General features: G+C 42.6%; 1 protein-coding gene and 1 non-coding gene across 4 annotated transcripts in view; both read left to right on the forward strand.

Moving 5' to 3' along the window:
* Positions 1-4,743: 4,743 nt before the first annotated feature.
* MATR3 (matrin 3) overlaps positions 4,744-14,572 on the forward strand; it is a 49,195-nt gene continuing 39,366 nt past the window's right edge. For 2 of the 3 annotated variants that reach the window (XM_049873757.1, XM_049873764.1), the window contains exons 1-4: positions 4,744-4,796; positions 7,003-7,113; positions 8,686-8,763; positions 10,051-10,131. The gene's annotated coding sequence lies outside the window, so the exon portion shown is untranslated. Of the gene's footprint in view, positions 4,797-7,002; positions 7,114-8,086; positions 8,117-8,685; positions 8,764-10,050; positions 10,132-14,572 lie in introns of all 3 variants that reach the window. The other variant, XM_049873759.1, reaches the window with a different exon arrangement.
* LOC126070744 (small nucleolar RNA SNORA74) lies at positions 9,783-9,981 on the forward strand. The gene has a single exon (XR_007516267.1). It is a non-coding gene; the product is annotated as a small nucleolar RNA SNORA74 (small nucleolar RNA).

A 14,572-nucleotide genomic window follows, 5' to 3' on the forward strand; every position in this document is an offset into this window, starting at 1 on the left:
TTCAGGAAGTGACGGCTTCAAGGAACCACTGATTGTAGAGATGTATTCTTTAACAGGGAGGAGGAATCAGGTATACCAAATCAGCAGCTTCTTAATTTAGTGTACTTATTAAGCGCCTGAAATGGCAGCTGCCCCTTTTGCCTTTGCTTATGAGAAATAAGCCTTTCTTTGCAGCATTCATCTCCTCAGAGCCCAAGGAAAAGGGAGGAGGCAGCAATTCCTCCCGCAAGGATTCCTTAGGTTAGAGGGGACATGAAGAGGTCTTCAGGTTCATTCTCTACCTCCAGGTAGGCCTGCCCCAGCCCTGTCCAAACAGATACTCTTAGAAAAGGAAATTCTGCAGCGTCTCTTAGGCATCCACTCACATTTCCTGTAAGGAAATCCTTTGTTGTGTCTCATTTCAGTCTTATACTAATTACTGACTCTCCCTTGCCCCAGAAGGTGGCCGGGGGGGGGGGGGGGGGGCAAGCAGTTTTGCTCTATTACCAGCAGCACCACAGAAGAAAAGCCTGGCGATCTGCTTCTGTAAAGATTACAGCCAAGAAAACCCTATGGAGCAGTTTTATTCTGTAATATACATGGGGTTGCCACGAGTCAGAACTGACTCAATGGCAATGGGCTTGGTTTCTTGGGTCTTACTCCAGAAGAAGGGAGTGATCTGACTGCCATAAATTGCGTATATATTGCCAATCGTACTAACAAATATAGTAACAACACATCTCTCCGGGTATACCATTTGAGGCCCCTCAATTTCAATTAATTGGGAGGTTACTTTTGTTGTTGTTGTGAGATTCAAAAGTGGAATAGGGAGGTAATGGAAAGGAAATGATATACATTGAGCATCTGCCTGGTCCCTTATACATATCTCATGCAATCCGGAAACAACCATAAAGTATAAAGATCACTATTCCCATTTTATAGGTAAGAGACCTGAGATTCAGAGGGAAGTCACTTAGCTAAAGTGACACAGCTAATATGTAAGTGGCAGAGTCAGAATCAGATCCACATCTCACTCCCAAATCCATGTTCTCTCTACCTAGGAGGCTTCTATATATCACACAGAAATCTAGGTCTTTGGTTTCCTTGCATTTCTGTGAAATATATGGTTTATTCTCCAATCTCTCAAACATGCTGGAATTCTGGCTATTTTCACTTGCTCATTTACTGGAAGGTGAACTTAACATCAGAAAGACGGAAATTATTCTTTCAAAGTTTTTCTATGACCAATGCCTACCTCCCTCATTAGACTGTAAACTCCATAATGGTGAGGACTACGGCTGTTTTACTCATCACTATATCACTCTTAATGCCTAGGATGGTAGATACTTAACATTTGTTGAATGAATGAATCATAAAACAGAAAGAGAAGACTCTAAAAAAGCAAAAGAGGAGAACCTGGGACAAGTATCAAAAAGGTCAACATTTAGTTAAAAGAAGAAACAAGGAAGCGGAAAGGTAGCCAGGAAGAGAATGAGAGACAGCAAGAAAAGAAAACTCAGCACATACAAGCAAGATAAAAATAGTCTCTCTCCACTGTCCTTTTGAAATTACTTTCTATATCTGAGCCTAAGTGACAAGTAAAATCTCCTCTATAATTTCCCATGTGTTCAGCTTAATGAATTTCCGGCAAATGGTTTCCCTATTTGGAGGGCCAATTTGGACTTTGTGGGGGTTGGGGTTAGTGAGAAAATGAGAGGTGTGGAAATAGACTAACAAATTGAGTCTAGAAATCAAAAGAAGGGAGGATTGGAGTCATGTGAGGAGGGAGCCAAGTCCTGGAATTTACTCAATTCCAAGGACTGGGAATTGGTCTTCCTCTGGCTGATGTCATCAGGATATTTTCCCCACATGCTGTAGAGGTAGCCCAGCAACCCAGGCTGCCTTGCACCTATTCTTTATGCCACATTGCCTATTGTCAAAAGAGTTTTATTTATACGGATGACATTATATTAATGATTTAATTGGAAGGGATAATGAGATTCTGATTCTTTCCGATCTCACATGCCTTCTACATGGTATATACACCATAAATATTGAACCAAATGATTATGAGGGAATTGAATTAGGGAGAAAAAGCATGGGAGTACACAGTCTAGCCCTTTGCATCTATTTGTTCTGCCCACCCAAATACCCTAAATTTCTAGGCTGAAGAAGGAGCTCTGAGAGGTCACAGGACCCAAAATAAAAAGTTCTTTCTAATCGTTATAATTGGCAATGACCATGCAGACCACAATAAGAACTGCAGATCTTTCAGGCCTCTAACTATGCTTTTGAGAATTAAATAACAAGGACAACTGCAGAATTCCCCTCTAACCTGAGTAGACATTACAAAGCAGCAAGAGGAGTATTAGGATGGGGGAGGTGTCCCTCCTCTACTTTAAGCCTTTAGGACCAGCTACCACTAGTAATCTCCCTAACCCTCCAGGCTAGGTTACCTGCCACCTTACACATGCCCATGGATGTCTATGGTACTTGTCTTTCTTTTTCCACTAGACTATAAACTTCAGTAGGCAGGAATCTCTATTGCTCTTATGTTATTTGCAGCACCTGAACAGGGTTTGGCACATGGTAAATGATCAACAAATGTTGATTGGCTGACTGAGCAAATGATTAAGTACTTCTCTAAATGTGGTTATACGAAGGAGAGGAAAACAGCAGACTCAGAGAGCAAAAGGCAGGGAGGGAGGTGAGAAGGGTAGGACAGGTGGAAGAGAAAGGAAAAAGGCAGGCAAAAAGCTTGTGGACCTGTTGTCACCGGGGGCCAGACTTTCAGTTATGAATCAAACTCAGAGCTAATGGACCTGCTCTAATTCTTTACCTTTTCTTCTGGATGCCTTTCCCCCCCCCTAGATAATTTTCCTTTTCTTTTTCATTATTACTCCTAACAATTTCATCTTTGCAAGAATATGAAACAAACAAAAAGGTAGAAAAGTAGTTGCTAATAGAGGTAAAACACCACATAAATCAATTCACCAAAAATGAATTCAGAATCTAAAAGGATAGATGTTCAAGAAAATGGGTTATAAAGACTTTTTTCTTAACTATATATATATATTTTTTTAACGAGGAAAAGAAATCATAATCTAGGGTTTCTCCAAAGGACACTGAAAGGCCTATACCTAAAAAAGATGGCTGCATTTTCAGTATTACATAAGCACACGGCCCACTGCACAGCCTTACTCATAATGGCTGGCTTTCCTGCCACACATATCCTGCCTTCTACCTGGACTAACTGGTGAACCCAATTGTTACCAGGTCATTGGCTTCTCTCTCCCCAAAGGCCCTAGTATCTCCCTATCCTCAATTACTTCCTGTCTCTGAAAGCACACACACACACACACACACACACGTTGACACACATCTTTCCTTTTCATGAATCCTCAGGGTAGCTCTGCCTTCTCCACTTTGTGAGTTTGGAAGGAAAGAAAAAAAAAAGAGATGCCAACGTAATTTTTCCCCGTAGCAGAGCTCCGCAGGACAATTACCCACCCAATCTGCCTGGTTTTATAGCTCTCATAACCCTCCTTTATGAACACACAGTGACAGCCAGATGCGGGCATTGATTATGGCAGCAGTCCTCAGCCACATTCCTATTTTACTGCAAAGCAGAGCTCCTGCCTACCAGCCGAGCACTGATCATGTGGCTTTTTTAATTACTGTATTTATGTAAGCCTTTTCCCAACTAGAGCCTGTGTCCAACTCCATCAAAACCGGGGAGAATTTGTTCTTGCCACTACTCCAGCATCTCCCGTGGTCCCAGAGCCTAAGGTCTCTTGCTGGAAGCACATTTTTTCATTATGAAAGAGCTGGGGAAATAGTAATGAAACATGTTGGTGGATGCCAAGGGCAATGTGATTCCTAGGGGCTCCTCGCAATGGTGCCAGGTACAATAGATCAGCAGAGCCCTTGAGGGGGAGGGGGAAAGGAGGGACTCTAGAATTTGCGGGATTTGGGGAATGACTTTAGGAATTACTGCTCCTGGGTTTTGCCCCTCTGTGCCTCAGCTTCACCATCTGTCCAACAGGCCAGAAACATACTGACTTAGGTTAGTAGGGGAAGGCAGTCTTAGTTCCCAAATGAAACGCTGGTTACCTGGCAGGCAGTCTGTGTGTAGACCAAGGACGTTGTCTCCCTGGCTTATTGTGCCACCGTGCAGGGCAGCTCTGGCAGAGAAAGCCAGTGTTTAGCGTCTACAGCTCAGCTAAGATTCCTCCGCAGGGCATTAGGGATGGGGTCCTGAAAGGTTAGTTAGTATGCGAGGCGGTCATTCCGAAAACCTCCCGGAGAGGTTTCCAAGACTAGACCAAGGTGGTCTGCGTGGGTGGACGATTCATTAGCTAAGTGACAGCGCTGCCGCAGAAAGCCAGAAAGAGGATCTGCCTGGGAAATGAAAAAGCTTGGACTGGGCTTGCAGGAGCCGAAAGGCGCCACGCTTGTGAGATGGACAGGCGTCCCTGGGGCGCTCGGTGGGGGCAGGCTTGAAGTACGGCCCCACTAAGACACACCCGATTCTCTCTTTAGCAATTCCAAATCCAGAGGCCCTTCAATCCGTAAGTAAGAAATGGTTCAAAGAAATGTTGCTTTGTTCGAACTCCAGCCCTTCCTCTGGGGGTCTGGCTCCTCCCTGGAGTAGGATCACCTCCCCCTCGGCGCTCGCACTTTCGGCCCTTCCCCAGCCCACTGAGGCCCCGCCCAGCCGCGGCCCCGGGGCGGGGCTCCCCTCGGCTCCCAGCTGCCCTTTCGCTTTCGGCCTGTGACCAGGCGGCTGCTCCTTGTGGAGCTGCGGACACGTGTGGGTGAGTAAGGACCGAGTGGGGAGAAGGTCTTGAAGGCCTGTCAGCCCAGGATAAGAGGTAGCTGTGGGGAGGCTCTGCAGGGGCGCGGGGCGACGTTGGGGTTCCTTTCCACGTGGCTCGGGGCTTAGAAGGCATCTCGAATGGGTGATAGTAGCCCCGGAGTCTCTCCCTATATTCCACCATGTATCCTGTCTCACAGAGCCTCGCTCCTCGGGGCGCCGGGTCCACGAACCTGGGAAGGTTGGTGAAGAATACGCCTCTGGGTGGAGTTGGGTCAGGTGTTTCAACCGAAGCCCCGGAAAGGGGCACACTGTTGTTAAAGACAATGAGCCCCTCTATTCACGTTCTTCTTACTTTACTTAGGAGTGAACTTGGAGGATGGCTGGAAAAAGGCATTGTTTTAGATACTGTATGTACAAAAACAAACCCCAAACCCGTTCCTGTCCGGTCGATTCCGGCTCATAGTTACCGTATAGCAGCCATATAAGACAGAGGAGAACTGCCTGAGGGGTTTCATAGGCTATAATCTTTAGAGAAGCAGACTACCACATCTTTGCCCCATAGAGCGGCTGGCTGGTGGGTTCAAACTGCCGACCTTTCGGTTAGCAGCCAGTGCTTAACCATTGGACCATCAGGGCTTTCTACTTTATATAAATATGATAAATTTTAAGGGTGAAGGGGTGGGGGAGCTGGTGGGAATGCTTATTAAAATTCCTGTAAACATTTTGATTGTTTTCAACGCATAGTTGAGGTCCTTGGCAAGAATGGCACCCTAACTGCTTCCATTTCCCCTCACAACCATCACTTCATCCAATTATTTTTCTAAAGTGCTGCTTTTATTGTCCTTCTCGAGAGGTCCCACATTCCAGGTCCTCCTCAATCTAGTTTAAAACAGCCTTTCAATTTCACTGTCCATTGCTCTCCAAGGGTAACTTTTCCACTTATACTCACCCTGCTTCATATCTTCTTGCTTGAAATGTAGTTTTTCATAATATCAAGTGTTTACTGAGTGCCCACTCTATGCTAGATATTATCTTTTGGACACAATTTAACTTGTATTCCTTTTAAGCCTCCCAACCTTTTTTTTTTTAATTTTTATTGTGCTTTAAGTGAAAGTTTACAAATCAAGTCAGTCTCATAAAAAAACTTACATACACCTTGTTATATACTCCTAGTTGCTCTCCCCCTGATGAGACAGCACATTCCTTCTCAGCCTGTATTTCCTTGTCTATTCAGCCAGCTTCTGTCCCCCTCTGCCTTCTCATCTCTCCTCCAGACAGGAGCTGCTCACATAGTCTCTCCTATGTGCTTGATCGAAGAAGCTCACTCCTCACCAGTATCGTTTTCTGTTTTATAGTCCAGTCCAATCCCTGTCTGTCTTTGAGAATGGTTCCAGTCTTTGACTAACAGAAGATTTGGGGACCATGATCTCCAGAGTCCTTCTAGTCTCAGTCAGACCATTAAGTCTGATCTTTTTATGAGAATTTGAGGTCTGCATCCCACTGCTGTTCTGCTCCACCACTGATTCTCTGTTGTGTTCATTGTCAGGGCAGTTGTAGCTGGGGCGATCTAGTTCTTCTGTCCTCAGGCTGATGTTGTCTCTGACTTATGTGGCCTTTCTGTCTCTTGGACTCATAATTACCCTGTGTTCTTCATTCTCCTTTGCTCCCCAACCATCCTTATATGTAGGAAGCCAAACCAAACCTGTTGCCATTGAGTAGATTGCAACTCACAGCAACCCTAAAGGACAGAATAGAACTGCCCACCTTTTGGTTAGCAGCCATAGCTCTTAACCGCTACACCACCAGGGTTTTCCTATGTGTACAGAGTACTATTAATGTTTTCATTTTACAAATGAGGACACTGAGGTACAGAGAGGTTAAATTAATTGCCTAATGTCACATGGCTGATAAATTATGGAGCCAAGCTATCTGTAGTTGTTGACTAGGCCTTTAATATGCTATTGTTGAACCACTGAAACATAACCAATGAAAACCAAACCTGTTGCCAGCGAGTCGATTCCGACTCATAGCAGCCCAATAGGACGGAGTAGAATTGCCCCATAGGGTTTCTGTAGCTCCCCATAGCTCTTAACCATTGCACCACTAGGGCTACAGGTGAAAACAAAGCTAAAGGGGTTTTGTTTTATTGTTTCATTGGCTACTGTTTTCTTGCTTAAACCTCACTAAGTTTTGGACTTTTGCAGGCAGGATTCCTGAGCTCTACACATAAGTGTTCAGTAACTGCTGGCTGACTGACCTGAAGTGGTTTAATTGCACAGAGACCAGCTGTGAACATTGGGCAGCTGCTACCCCAGGTGAGTGCAATCCCCTTAGCCCCCCTTTGGCCCCAGCTATAGGCAGCTGCCTAGGTTGCCTAGTACCTAGGCAAGTGTTATACCGCTGGGAGAACAGCAGCCCATATTTAGCTGGTTGGCATTCTGGGCCTTGTTCATTCCAACTCTGTTGTCAACTGTACCAGGATGCCAGCACAGTTCCCTATCTATTAAGGTTAAACCTGCAAGAGCATGACTTTTGTTGAGAGAAGCCTAAAAATCCAGATCTTAATGGTTCTGGTCCAACAGGTTTGGCTAGTATGAATCATATGTTTGAAACTGAACAAAGGTAGTCAAGCCAGGGAGGAATGTACAAATAGAGGGCTTTTATTTGTCATAGCAATTTTTTTTCCTGTTTGAAGAATATGGCAATAACCTTTGAGTACCAACTACGTTCTCAAAAGGGATGGAAGTGTGAGATGCGATTTTTGCTCATCTCACTGAAATCAAAGGGCATGGCTTCTACTCCACCACCATACAAAGCTAGTCATATTGCTCTCTTTATGTAGGGGTTTCCTAGCTGTAGTTATCTATGGGAATGCAGTGTTAGGGAAATGTTGATGTATATTTGCTCTAAAATCATGGGCATTCTTCTCTAGCTCTTTAATATAAAAATAATTGATGGAGAGACTTTAGGAAGGTACTTCTAGTCCCTGGATGGTGCAGACAGTTTAGTGCTTGACCACTAACCTAAAGATTGGTGGTTTGAACCCACCTGGAGCCTTGGAAGAAAGGCCTGGCAATCTGCTTCCAAAATGTCACAGCCTTGAAAACTCTGGAGCACAGTTTTACTCTGCAACACATGGGGTTGCCATGAGTTGGAATCAACTGGATGGCAAGTGGTTGGTTGATTGTTCTTTTTTTTTTTGGTAGGAAGGTACTAGGCTAACTACAACCTTACTCATTTTCTTCTTTGGTATGACAGTATTTGTGTTGATTTCTTATTGATTTTCAGGCGTGGACAGAGTTGTTGCCCCTTAGAACAGTAAGTATTGAGTCCCCTTTCTAGTGATTTTGTTTTAGAATACTAATTTTCTGAGAAGAGATGCTTCTCAGTGTTAAGCAAACACTTAACACTCAGGGTGATGCTGGAGCTCGTCCAGAAGAACTGACTTAGTTACTGCTTCTGTGAAAAGCTACATCCTAGTTTCCACGGGAGGAGCTGGTGAGGATTGGGGAAGTTATTTATCAAAGCGTGTTCTTTTCCATGGATTGGCTTCCTGTAGAAGGATTCTCATAGCTAAACATTGAGTGCTTTGTGTGAATGCCTCAAGTGTTCATTGTGAATAGCCTTTTACATATGGGGTCTTAAGACTAATGATATCTAGAGGGCTTGGGGGATGGTTGGCTTTATGGTACTCATCTTGTAGGGAGAAAAATGGGAAATAAAATAATTGCTGAGACCATAGAAATTATGATTAATCATAAATGTCAGTAGTACCCTGTTTTGATCTCTGTAGAAAAGCTACCTTACACGCTGCTGTTTTAGTCTTGAGTATAGAAGGATGGAATCTGTGGGAAATGTATCACATCTGCTTGTCTGTTTCTTTTTAGGATGATTTGAAAATAGAGCAGCACTCCTGACGAAAGGAAATTAGTGGCAGGAGGACAGTCTGCACCTCTAGTTTTCAGGTAAATGTCCCTATTTTTCAAATACTGACTGCCTTCCATGTGCCAAGCCTTTTGGCTAGTTGGTGTCCATCAGGAAACAGTTGGGAGGCAAAACCACCCGTACTTGCCCCCAGCAAATTCAGCTTCTGAGCAGTAAAAGGCTTGGTAGGAATTTAGTGGTTACACTCTGAAGTCATCTAGGATCTCAGATTATCTGTGCCATTAAGTCTGAGGAATTTTTAGGGAGAGAGGAAAGGCCTTAATTAAATGACACATACTGCTAGAATCTGCTAGCAGTTGGACTTGGAAGCAACACTAGCGTCTTAAGACAGATTGCAAGTTTCATCAGGGAAAGGATAATAGTGTATCTTGCCTTGATCACTGCTAGATCCCAACCACGGTGCCTGGCACATGGCAGGAACGCCTTGAATGTTGAATGAAACACTGAAGTCATGGGAAAGGGATTCCTCTTTTGTATTTGTTTCAAGGGTTTGGCAGCAGGGTCTGGAACCAAAGCTTCCCTGCCCCTCCTTTTTTTTTCTTTTTTTTAGATTGTTTTATTGTGGGAAATATATATGTAACAAAATATTTGCCAATTCAGTGTTTTTTACGTGTATAATTTCAGTGATATTAGATAAATTTATATTGTGCAGCCATCACCACTATCTGTTTCCAGACTGTTTCACCACTATTAAAATACTCAGTGCCCCTTAAGCAATGACTTCCCCTGCTTTACACCTCTGGTAACCACTGTGGTCTCTATACATTTGCCTATTTCATGTAAGTGGGATTATATCATATTTGTCTTTTTGTGGCCCTGACCTTTTGCAGTAAACATTCATTTCATTTTGCTGTGTACCATCAAGTTGATTCCAACTCATAGCAACCCTATGTGACAAGGTAGAATTGCCCCATAGGGTTTCCGAGGCTGAAATCTTTACAGGAGCAGAACACTCGTTCATAGTGATGCCTTTATGCAGGTCTTCTACCTGGAGTGCCAAGGTTCTGAAACAAGAATAGGAAAACTGTTTAAGGAATCACCCAATGGTTGTCAGCTATCCAGGCTAGTGTGATGCCTGGGGTGGTGTTACACTGTTGGGAGAACAAGTGCTGCCTTTGTTGAGGTCTGGCTCCAAGCACTGTTTTGGTGTTGAGGTTAGTACCTTTCGGTAGCATTTGCACCTCTGAGAGTGGAGTGACTCCTCCTGTGGAGTTGGTCCTAGTCTGGGTGCAAACAATTTTTTTTCCTTGTTAGAAAAGAGCCCTGTCTTAGGGACAGCCTGTCATTCTTTTCCTCTTGATTACTAGGTACCTTGACGTGAATGAGAAACCTGCCTCCACCAGGACCTCAATATCTTGACAGCTCTGTGTGACACCAAGATAAGAAGTGTATGTAGTCCTTTTTTCATGTAGGTTCTAATTAATTTGTATCAGCTCAGATGGATGGAAAAACTTAAAATTTATGTTTTTTTAAGTTTTGTAGAGTGTCAGTTGTAGAGGATATTTTGAGTCTAAGTCCAAGACTTAAACTAACCCCTCATTTTCTAGAGCTTTGCTATGCAATAGCTACAAGTTACGTGTGGCTATTTAAATTGATTAAAATAAAATTTAAAAATTCAGTTTCTTAGCCCAATATTTGGCTAATGACTACCATAGTGGAAACTCAGAACTTTTGCATCGATGCAGAAAGTCTTATTATATAGTGCTGTTGTAGAGCAGGGATCTGCAAAGGGCCAGGTATATGTTAGGCTTGTGGGCAATTTGGTGTCTGTTGCAACTATTCAACTCTGAGCAGCCATAGATAATATGACAACAAATAAGCATGTCTGTCTTCCAATAAAACTTTGTTTCTGGGCACTGAAATTGGGATTTTATAAAATTTTCAGTGTCACAAGATAGTTGTACCATCTGTCCCCCCAACCATTTAAAAATGTGAAAACCAGTTTTAGCTCCAAGGCCATTCCAAAACAGGTGGCAGGCCGAAATTACCCTATGAACTATAGCTTGCCAATCCCTGAACTGGAGAATAAAATTTGGACCTTGAGAGTTGAACAGCTCTTTAGCGACACATGCAGAGCCAGTCAGCCTCTTGCAATAACAACATGTCTCCTTTAAAAATTCCATGGTCAGTTTTCTTTGTCTTATAGCCTTAAACTCTTCTCATATTCTAGAGGACTAAGGTAACTTTAGTAAATTATCTAGTAGGAGAATAGTCCTTATTTGCATGTGTTTGGGGGTTGGTTTGTATGTACTTGTTCACAGGGTTACTCTTTGCATAGTGGTTCTTTCCATTTTTAATGTACACCCAAGGGAGGTCTAAAGGAAGAACAGCAGTTTTCGGTTTTCAGCAATGCCTGTGATCACTAAATAATAAGTAGTGAAATAAAAATGGCCCTTAAGGAAAGGAGGAAACCTTATATGTTATGAATAGCTATAGGATTTAAGATACACAGTTTCAGATTCCTCTGAGCATGTGGGTTGTCTTGACCACAGTAGGGCTACCCGTGTGCACAGAGAAGGGCTCTTGTGTTGACGCTTGTATTCAGTTTAAGAGCTTTCAATGGCTTAATCGTGCAAATTAAAATGATTTAATGCGATTTCCTACTTGATAAGTATAGTCACCTCCTCCCAGTTGACTTGAATTTTTTTTTTTTTTAAGCGAAGAATTTTATTTCCTGGTAAGTCTAAGAAGACATATCATGAAGCAAAACGTTTCAAAGTACCTTTTTTATTCATCCCATCCCTTTCTGTATTTTCCCATGATGCAATGGATAAAGTCCAAATGGACTACTATGTTATAAATACCCAAGCTGCCTTCTTCTGCCATAGATAAGAAGTTAGTAAACACAAGTACATCTCTTCAGGTACCATGGTAAGAGGAAAAGCAATGAAGGTGAGCAGGGGATCCCAATTATTAAGAGCTTTCCCTGGCACTTGTCAGTATTTTACTTTTTTACAGGGTTGGAAGAAAATACTGACAATGGGTTTTTTGCATTGAAATTTTGGATCACATCTAAATTTTAAACAGGAAAATAAAACCAAGAGCAATAAATTCTGCAGTCCCAAAGGGACACAAAAAGGTGGCTAAGTGTTTAGGAATTCACACAAAAGAAAACAACCTGCTAAGAGCAACTAATTAAGAACTCGAGTGACAATGACTCGTGTGAATCGTATTGCTTAATTAGGGCTTTATGAACAGCTCCAGTTAATGGCCCTTTTAATATTCTCTTGGAAAACAATTTGGTTGAACTAACAAATCAACTAATACTTAAAATCTCTGCTTGGCAACATCAGTCCCCTCACTGCTGTTTAGAAACACTTTTAATGAGCTAAGTTATGTATTTGTCAACTGAATAATCTAAGGCTTGGTTCAAAGGAGCCCCCCTGTTACTCATTGGGCCTTACCTCTCCTCTACTAAAGGCCCTTCAGGGTGGTGAAAAAGGCTCTGCTTCATTATTATTAACCAAAGCCCATACATTATTCAGATTTCCAGTTTTTAACTGATGTCCCTTTTCTGTTCCAAAATCTCATCCAGGATACCACATTACATTTAGTTGGCATGTTTCCTTAAGCACCTCTTGGCTGTGACAGTTTCTCAGACTTTTCCTTGTTTTTGGTGATCTTGACAGTTTTGAGGAGTATCAGTTGGGTATTTTGTAGAAAGACTATTGGGATTGTCTAAGCTTTTCTAATGATTAGAATGGGATTATGGGGTTTTGGGGAGTAAGACCACAGAGGTAAAGTGCCATTTTCATCACATGTTAAGGGTACATACTAGCAACATTACTTATCACTGTTTATGTTAACCTTGATCACCTGGCTGAGGTCATGTTTGCCAGGTTTCTCCATTATAAAGTTATTCCTTTTTCTCCCTTTCTATACTGTATTCTTAGAAAGAAATCACTACGCATAGCTCACTCTTAACTGAGAGGGGAATTGCGTTCTACTTCCTAGAGGGCAGAGTATCTACATTACTTATTTGAAATTCTGCTCTGAAGATTTGTCTCTTCTCCCCCATTTGTTTATTCATTTATTTATGCTCCTGTGCCCCTTTGGCATATCCCCACCATTGTGGGCATTTTTCAAAAAGCACTTTGTTTTATGTGACTATGGTCTGCTTCAGCTGATGTTAATTTTCCTGCCCCAGTCCCAGAATCAACTATTCATCCAAGGAGCCCTGGTTCCTTTTACTAGAGAATGGTATTAGGAACCAAGACTTGAGCAGCAGATGTGCTCCTTGTTACTGAGGTGCTGCCATCTGAGCCATATCAGCTGACAGAACAAGGAAGTACATGTATACTAACCAGGATCCTTAGTTCATTGCCCCCTATATTTTATAAACATTTTTGATACTCAATGCATTTTTATTTTGTGGTCTTCATTTATTGCTTTATTTGGAATATGTAGTTGAGCCTGTTGTCTTTTATAAATGAGTACGCTAGTCCTCAGAACTGATTATTTTTACTGTATGAGCTCAGAGTAGAGGATGGGGATTTTGTATCAGCTGCTGGTTGAAGGGAGGAGCCAGAGCCTAGGCCCTAGTGTCCAGTTCAGTTGAAGGAAAGTAGAGATATATATACTTCAAGGCAGAGACCCTCTGAGTTAAAATCAGGGCTCCTCTAGAGCAGCAAATGGTAGAACTTCTTCATTTTACTCTGCTGTAAGTCTCTCAAGAACTTCCAGTGGGCAAAGTATGGCTATCTAAACTTGTTATGATATGCTGGTAACCTAGCCAGTGATGGATTGCACATAGGATAATGAATGGGAGGAAAAAAAGGGACAGAACAGAAAAGTTCTATCCTAGCCCCAACTAGTGCTACACCCATGGCACTTTTCTACACTGGGCTTCTACTTCCTACCTTCTATGCTAGAATCTAACCATGCTTATTCTCTACAGGGCATTCTCACATTTTATTTCTCAGACCCTCAACCTCCCTCTCATTTGCATTATCAGAGTCTGGTCATTTAACTGCTAGCCTTTTTATGGGTTTATGGCTTTTATTAATTGTCTGCTTGACATTGGCGATCAATAAGATGTACTCCCTGTTGACCTTAACATGCCTGTCGGGCCTTGCATAGTCTAAACCTTACCTCTCCCATCCTCTCATCTTTACCACTCAGATTCCCTTCTGGCCACATTGCTGTTTTCCCTTTCTGGTTTAACCTTTCTTTTCAACTTTGTTAATTATCTACTCTGAGACCTCAGCTCAGTCGGCAATTCTGCAGTCTTTTCTGACTATCAGAGCACCACCTGTACTTCACATCATATCACAGGACCAGATACAGATGCCATGTAAGAGTGCTTTGAAAAGATACTGTGCGCCAGCTTCTGAGGGTTTACCTCACCTTCCTACACTCGGGCAGCTTCAGTTCTACCGACAGCTGATGGAAAAAAGGCTCAGCTGATAAATATTTATATCTATGTGTCATAATGTACCCAAGATAAGAGAGCATAGAAATGCTTTTCACTGGTATCCCAGGAAGAACATGAAAACAAGAGTCAAATTTCCAAATTATTTGCTAGTAGACCTTAAAGATACAGCCTGATGTTAGATGCCGTTGTGTTGCTTCCACCTCATTAACGACCCTGTGTGCAAAAAAACGAGACTGCCTGGTCCTGTACCATCCTCACAATTGTTGGTATGTTTGAGCCCATTGTTGCAGCCACTGTGTCATTCCATCCCACTGAGAGTCTTCCTCTTTTTCACTGACCCTCTACTAAGCATGATGTCCTTCTCTGGGGACTGTTCCCTCCTGAAAACATGTCCAAAGTACAGAAGGTGAAGTCTTGCCATCCTTGCTTCTAAGGAGCATTCTAGCTATACTTCT

The sequence above is a fragment of the Elephas maximus genome, chromosome 2, assembly GCF_024166365.1.
Source record: "Elephas maximus indicus isolate mEleMax1 chromosome 2, mEleMax1 primary haplotype, whole genome shotgun sequence".
In the NCBI taxonomy this organism is placed as follows: Eukaryota; Metazoa; Chordata; class Mammalia; order Proboscidea; family Elephantidae; genus Elephas; species Elephas maximus.